This window comes from Symphalangus syndactylus, chromosome 15 (assembly GCF_028878055.3).
Source record: "Symphalangus syndactylus isolate Jambi chromosome 15, NHGRI_mSymSyn1-v2.1_pri, whole genome shotgun sequence".
Classification (NCBI taxonomy): domain Eukaryota; kingdom Metazoa; phylum Chordata; class Mammalia; order Primates; family Hylobatidae; genus Symphalangus; species Symphalangus syndactylus.
In genome coordinates, this window is record NC_072437.2 from 13823436 (window position 1) to 13831182 (window position 7747).

General features: G+C 40.7%; 1 pseudogene; it reads right to left on the minus strand.

Annotated features, from left to right (window-relative positions):
* Window positions 1–4245: 4245 nt before the first annotated feature.
* LOC129463705 (large ribosomal subunit protein uL29-like) lies at window positions 4246–4810 on the minus strand (annotated as a pseudogene).
* Window positions 4811–7747: the final 2937 nt, after the last annotated feature.

Sequence of the window (7747 nt, forward strand, 5' to 3'; positions counted from 1 at the left end):
CAATTCTAAATTATATATTTAGGAGGGGATTCTTTTTTGTTTGCTGTGTTCCTCTCCTGCATAGTTTATAGTTTCATGAAGACTAAGACCACTTCTGATCTGTTCATCACTGCATCTCCAGTGCCTACGCAGTGGTCTACAGAAAAGTTCTTAAACATTATTGACTGAACGTGAATTAAAAATCATTCTTAGTCCTCTTCTCTTTCATCTTCACTTTTGTTGCCATTTTTTTTTTCTCAGAAGGAACAGTTTTTGCATTTTCTCGCTAGTGTTTCTAGGTAAACCACAGCAAGCTGAGCACACAAAGCTGTTGACGTGGAAGATGGGGAGGTGGGTTGGATTCCTCATTAGCCAAGTGACCTTTTACCACCCCAAGGTCCATGATTTACGTCTGTTTTTCAGAAAGATCACTAATGACTATGTCCTATGAACATTCACGTTGCCTTTTTATTAACCCACAGAGGTTACATCTTTGAATGCCAAAGTTCTTTCAAATAAAATTTACGAAAATTGTACCCTTGCCTGCGGTAAGGCCAATGCATATATAGATTAAATAAATGCATGTGAATTTTCTTTGCTTTTTCTTGGTATTGTATCAATTCAGTTTGATAACACAAATTATTTCACACTGATTAGAAGAAACTCACGTTCTCTCCCTCTCTCTATATATACACATATAGATAGACATATATACACACATATGTATATACATATATGCATACATATACATACACATATATGTATATATATCACATAGTAAAACAAATATGTTGTTACTAATAAACTCAAGTAACTTAGTATAAAAGCTTTCCAATACAGGAAGTCCATGGAACGAGGTTCCTCTTGGGGGTGGAGTGGGGCTGGAATGCTGGCATGCAGGGCAGGTGCAGCATTACTGATAGCAATGTCTTCATTTGGACTGGAAAAGTCAAGGAGAAAGAGTTGTACCAGTCTTTCAATAGCTTCTACAGATCCATTAAACTTAAAATAGATTAATCTCCAGAGACAGTCAACTTCCCGGACACAGCAATTACAGTGAAAGATGGCAAGCCCAAGACATCCATTTAATGGAAACCTGCCCCCCAATACAGCTGCCTCCATAATTCTATTTCTCATTGTGTGCAGGCTGCTTCTCCATCTCTGCTGCCAAACTATTCAATGCCAATGTGTTCTCCAGCGTTAAAAGGCAGAGAGAGATGAATTTCTGAACTTTGCAGGATGTTCATCTGGAAATGAGGCAAACTTAGGATACTTTGAAAAACATTAAATCAACTTAAAAGTAAACAAAGCCTAGGAAAACAAAATAGGAGTTGGGTGACATATACCAAGACAATTGGCTTATGCACAGCTACTTCGAAGACACTGGAACAATGCTTAGACCAAGTAGCTCCAATTTACCCAAGGAATGAAAGCAAAAACACTTCATTATATATTTTTAGAAGTCTGTTTTATGAGAAATATATTCTGACATAATATCCATCAAGTTAAGTTGGATTCATGTTTAAGTGGTAGACTTGAAAGAAACTTTTATAAGCTACATAGAGTTTGGTTAGGTATAACATATTCATTCATGTTTAAAATTAATATTTATTGGGAACCATTTAAAGGGCAACTTATCTTCCAAAGATTGGAGGAATGTCAGAACTGAAATGGTAATTTACAGACAATCAGATCTTGTCCCACTCCCTCAAGAAATGGAGATCTAGAGAGAAGACACTCATTTATCCGTCCTGTGTTATAGTAGTTTGTCATTAAAGAATACTATTTTTCTCTGGAAAGTAAATTCACAAAGTGCCTAACCTAGGTAGCAGCAATGTCCCAGGGAATCTGGCTACTCTTCAAAGACTTTGAAAGTTGTGTGCATTTTCTGCTGGGCGCGCAGCCCTTCTGGAACATGTCAGTATGTTATTCTTCAGGGCATCGCGCAAGACCCATTGCCTGCGGCTAATAGTCCCAAATGTGTGTGGATGGATTGGAATTCTCTGCTGGCCATAAAAAGGCATGTATGTTTTGGTTCAATGTACTTTTAATAGTTAGAGACCTCATGAAAATAAAAAATGTTCTAAGTTATAAAGATGTATGTGAATATTGCAGTTAAATACAATAGGCAATTGCAAATAATTTAACTTCAAATAAAAAAATACCTGACAGCCAAGTCTAAGATTAAATAGCATGTTTACTTTTCTCCCCAGTTTATAATTCTCTGTTCTCTTCCAATTCCTCATTTACAAGCCAAGTTCCATACTGTTAGCCAATCATTTTGTATTTTATATTCAACACATTTAATTTTCCTAGAGCTATGAAATACAATTTACAACTTTCCACAACTTATTTGACTATTTCTTATCAATTTTGGATCCATAATTGCTTTCTCACACCTCTTGTTGATTCATCGATTCTGTCTAGATGAGGCAATCTTATTGCTGCAAAGCTGTTTAGTCATTTTATTGAATTAATGCAACGATATTCCCCATGCACCAGAATTTTCAGCTAGGAGCTTGTATTTACAGCTTCCATTGCTTCCTTAGTGTCATCTTCTGGTTATTTATTTATTTATTTATTGAGACTGAGTCTCCCTCTGTCACCCAGGTTGCAGTGCAGTGGCGCGATCTCAGCTCACTGCAAACTCCGCCTCCCGGGTTCAAGTGATTCTCTTGCCTCAATTTCCAGGTGCCTGCCACCATGCCCAGCTAATTTTTGTATTTTTAGTAGAAACAGGGTTTCACCATGTTGACCAGGCTGTTCTCGAATTCCTGACCTCAAGTGATCCTCCCACCTCAGCATCCCAAAGTGCTGGGATCACAGACATGAGCCACCGCACCTGGCCTGTGTCATCTTTTTAAAAACCATTAAAGAGAGGAAAATATCTAAAGCTGTGAGTCTATTTGCTATTAGCACCATTGGCAGCACATGGAAAGTAACACGTATGTTTCCTGATTGCTTTCTATATGCTACCAACACTTCTAGGCTTTTTAAATGTTTTTGTTCGTTTGATCTACATTTTAATAAAATTATTACCATCTTCTTAAATAAGCCACTTAAGTTTCATTATGTTTGAATAGAATACGTGCTTAGAAAAAAGTCAGTTTGGTTTCTTCTCCTAAGCCCTCAGACTCAGTAAAGAGTGATATATAGTAATGTCTGGTTGAACTCATATGCTAAAAAAAAAAACACCAAAAGTTTGTGATCTTGTTCTTGGCAATCTCCTGCTCAGGAAACATCAATTCCCAGTGCTTGGGTTTCTAAAAATGATAACCTCTGAGGCACGCACCAGTGTCTGAAGAAGTAGGTTTAATTTGTTTAAAGTTTCAACTATCACCATGAGCACAGTAGCATAGACACACATCTCCCAGTGTCAGGCAGGACTGTAACAGCTGAAGAGGCTATCCAGGGCTTCTTTCTCATTTTAGGAGTCTGAGACTTAATGCAGTATTGTATGGGAACTCTGGCAAGCACTGTTTTCACCTGGGGTGGTTGTGGAGGGTTATTCCATTAGTTGGGAGTGGTTTCCAAGGAACACTTGCCGTCAGATTCCCTATTGTCAGTGACTCATTTATGTGACAACCCAACATGCTCCTGGCAACAACAAAGTCCTCGGGGTAGCAGTGCTTTGGGGGCTCACCTCTTACCAACAGGTGTGGGCAATAGCACAATCCATCTTGCAAATTAAATACGCTTAGGTATTTGTCAATTTTACTGTTACCACTGTAAGTGGCAGAAAGGGGAATCGAACCATTATTCTTTTAAAAACTATCACAAAATATGTATTATTACTAATCAATAAATAGGATTTTCCCCTGCTTCAGTTACTCCAGGAGAACAAGGTAGGGAGTTTAGGCATCTTCCTCTGCTCCTTCAAACCCCCAAAGTTGTCTTCCATCCTGTAAAAGACAACTTGAACTTACTAACCACACAAAGCCTGGCAGTATGAAAGGTTCATGCACTTTCTCAAAAGGGCCTGCCCTGTGCCAGGGGCTTGCTGAGGGTCCACATCTTTTTTTTCATCTTTTAATGAATCTTACTATAAGCAAAGCAATGGGCTCTGAGCCTGGAAGGGGAGACATAAATAAGAAATAAGACACAAACTGCAGCAACGTGTGCGCCAAGCCGTTCACACAGCGCAAGAAGTTGCTGATGTCTTGGACCGGGAGGAAGCTTATTCGTTGTCATTGCAGCCGGCCTCCATATTTCCCAAGGTAAAGGAGCCTCGCATTTCCTAAATACCTAATATATGTTCATATGCGTTTAGCAGGGCTTCCGTAACCAAGCATCACAGGTGGGCGCCATGAACAACAGAGCTGTGTTTCTCGCTGTTCTGGAGACTGGAGGGCCACGATCACGTGATGGGGATGTTGTTTTCGTCTGAGGCTTCCTCCTTGGCTCGTAGAGGGTTGTCTTTCTCCTGTGTCTTTTCATGATCTTTTCAGTGTGGGTGCCTGTGTCTTTTTTTTTTTGCCGCAGTGGGTACAGCCGCTCCTAACGCTGCTGCTTCTTGGTCTTCAGGTTCTCCTCGGCTTGTTGAGCGGGCGGCGCCTGGTGCGAGTCTTCTCAGGCCTCAGGGTCAGGGGCTCGCACCTCTTGCCCTTGCAGAATTTCCTGAGGTTTTCTTTCTGAGTCTGGTTAATAATGGTGAGAACACGGGCAAGGGACTTGCAGACGACTCGGATCTTAGAGAGCTTGGAGGCCTCGACGCCTGTCACTTTGGCGACTTGCAGCTGGGACTGCTCCACCTTCGGGTCGCCCAGCTGTTTCTGCAGCTCCTCCTCCTTCTTCCTGTGAAGGTCTGGAGACTTGATCTTGGCCATTGCTGCACAGGCCACCCATTTATCATATATATAGACACCATTCTATATATATATAGACATCATATATATATATAGTGTCTATATATATACAGACACCAATCACATTGGATTAGGGCACAGCCATATGACCTCATTTAACCTTAATTACCTCTTTAAAGGCCCTATCTCCAAATATAGTCATGTTCTGAGGTACTGAGGGTGAAGGCTTCAACATGTGAATTTCGGGGCACAGGGTTCAGCCGATAAACTATGCAAAGCCTTTTATACATATTATTATCTCATTTACTCATGACGAAATTCCTCCATGGGAAATGCAATCGTTGACCTTTGCAAATAAACAAATCAGGGAAGTAGAATAGAAAAACGCAGAGATTTCAGGCTTTCTAATGGGGCTGATTTCCAATCCAAGCAATTCCTTGTAAGCTATGTGAACTTGGCTAACCCACTTAAACTGAGCTTTATCACACAAAAAAATGAAGATGTATTTCAGTGAAGAATCAGCCTTCCCTAATAATGCGATGCTACCTGTCTATAGTTAGACAAAGAAAGTTAAGATCTCAACTATTCAAGAGATCCTTACTATTTTTCGTCTATGGATAAGCAATTGATCACTTATAAATATGAAATGTTTTACTAGACAAATATTGGGATCCTTTAAAAATGTATGTTGTTTGCATTCTTTTCAAAGAGGCTTCTCAAGCTTTGGTAACTTATTAATAAAAGGCCCATTCTCCCCTCCCGTACTGATGATTATAAGGTCCTCTCTCCTATATCTGACTCATGGAGCAAATCTTTATGAGCAAAGACAATGTTTTCCTGGAGGGAATACCTGGTTGAACTCGTGTGTTTACAAAAACAGCCTAGAGTTTTTGTTTTGTTTTGTTTTGTTTTGTTTTGTTTTTTGCTTACTGCAACATCTGCCTCCCTGGTTCAAGTGATTCTCCTGCCTCAGCCTCCCGAGTAGCTAGGATTACAGGCGCCCACCACCACACCTGGCTAATTTTTGTATTTTTAGTAGAGACAGAGTTTCACTATTTTGGCAAGGCTGGGCTCAAACTCCTGACCTCAGGTGATCCGCCCTCCTCGGCCTCCCATAGTGCTGGGATTACAGGCGTGAGCCACCACACCCAGCCACAAAGCCTGAAGTTTTGATGAGGTAACAACCTAAAGGTTGAGGATTCCAGTTTCTGATAGGATAAGCATCTCCCTCCTTTTTTTCCATCTCTCTTTTTTTTTTTTTAATGATAAACTTACTTTGAATTCTGAGTGTGTGGAATTTCTATACCACAAATATTCTACCTCTTAGGGTTGCTGTACGGACTCAATGAAATGATCTGTGAATAGCAAATTGCCTGGGACACTGTCAATATTTTGGATGCAAAATGATGGAGGATAAACAGCTGGTGTCCTGGGATGTAATCTCTTCAGTTTCTCTGAGAATCCTCGTGTTTCAGAGCTAAGAACTTTCAATAGCTGCCATTGCTGAGGTTTTATTATTTTGGAATCAATGAGAGTTAAAATACAATGAAACAAGATGAGGTTTTTCACGTGATAATTCTATTTCCTTACAAAATTGGACACAAAAATATTGATTAAGATTCATAACAAGGCTCATCATTACATAAATTTCTAAACTTCTGATTCAAAACAGGTACTACGAAGCTGATTACTTCCTGCAAAAAAAATGGGAGGCGAACTTGTACATAAGGGAAGAATTATTCCTTTTTTTTTTTTCTGGCTTCTGCCTAAAATGGAAATTTTCCTGAAATTGAAAATTTAAAATTTTCTTGTTAATTGCAGTCACTACCTCTGGGAATGAACCTTAGATGCTCCGTATTCCCAAGAAGGCTCTTTCTCGGGGGTTTATAGAAGAACTTGAGCTAGCTGTGGTTCTTTTGCACTCAGCTGAGAAGAGGGGAGTGGTTGCACCTTACTTTCCAGGCCTTCCACAGGCCTGGTGCAGACAGGCAGGCAGGCTGCTCTCAGGTGACAGCGATAAACTCTTGTAAACGTGCAATAGAAGGTGGAAGGGGAGTTACCTTCCAGAGACTGGGTTAGCTTAACCTTCCCCTCCCACATTGTACTTTTCACTATAAAGAAGTAAAAAGGTCAATCTTCCCCTTGGGACTGGTCTCACCAGTCACTTGGATAAAAGATACTGTCTTGAGTGACTTTCCAAGCCCCAGGCTAAGTCTGGAGGTCAGAAAGGGTTAGGAAGTCCCCCCAGGGAATTCATTCTCCAATTCTCCTCCCCTTAGGTGTCGTTAGGTTGGCCTTTGTTTGCATTCAGACTTTAGGAACCTTTGTTTTCAGCTGGGCAGGGCTTTTTGCTGGGGTCCTACATTGTGATGTGTGCGGTGGGCTCTGAATTTTAGATATGTTTGTTCCATTTGGTTTTCACTCTTTTGACATAGTTCAGTATCTGAGTCATTCATTGCCTTTCTCTGTATTTGAGCTCTGATTAATAGCTAATAGGATGAATGGATAACACTTACACAGTGCTTACGACGTGCCAGGTGCTGCTCTGAGAGCCTTACAGATATCAACTTATTAATGGAAATTTCCAGGTTTCCAGTCTGCAGAATCTTTCGTATCAGGGCAATCATATTTTTAAATTCAGCCAATGCGGGTAAGAGGCTCACATGGTGCAAAGCATAGATGCAAAGAAGAGGAATTGAGTGGCTACCCTTCCTGAGCCTCCAGCGTGAGAACGTGAGTTTACAGGTAAGTGTTTCATGTGGCAGGTTTTGAGGATGTAGAGAGAAGCACAGATAAAGTACTAAGGGAGGCTCAGAGGAGAGGCGGAACTCACATTGGGTTGTGATCATCATGAAAGAGCCACTTTGGGGAACAGCAAATATTTCAAATGGCAGCAGTGGGAGGGGAGCATGAGAATCACGAGCCATGTGCAGGCACCAGAGGGAAGCTCAGACTTGTTCAGG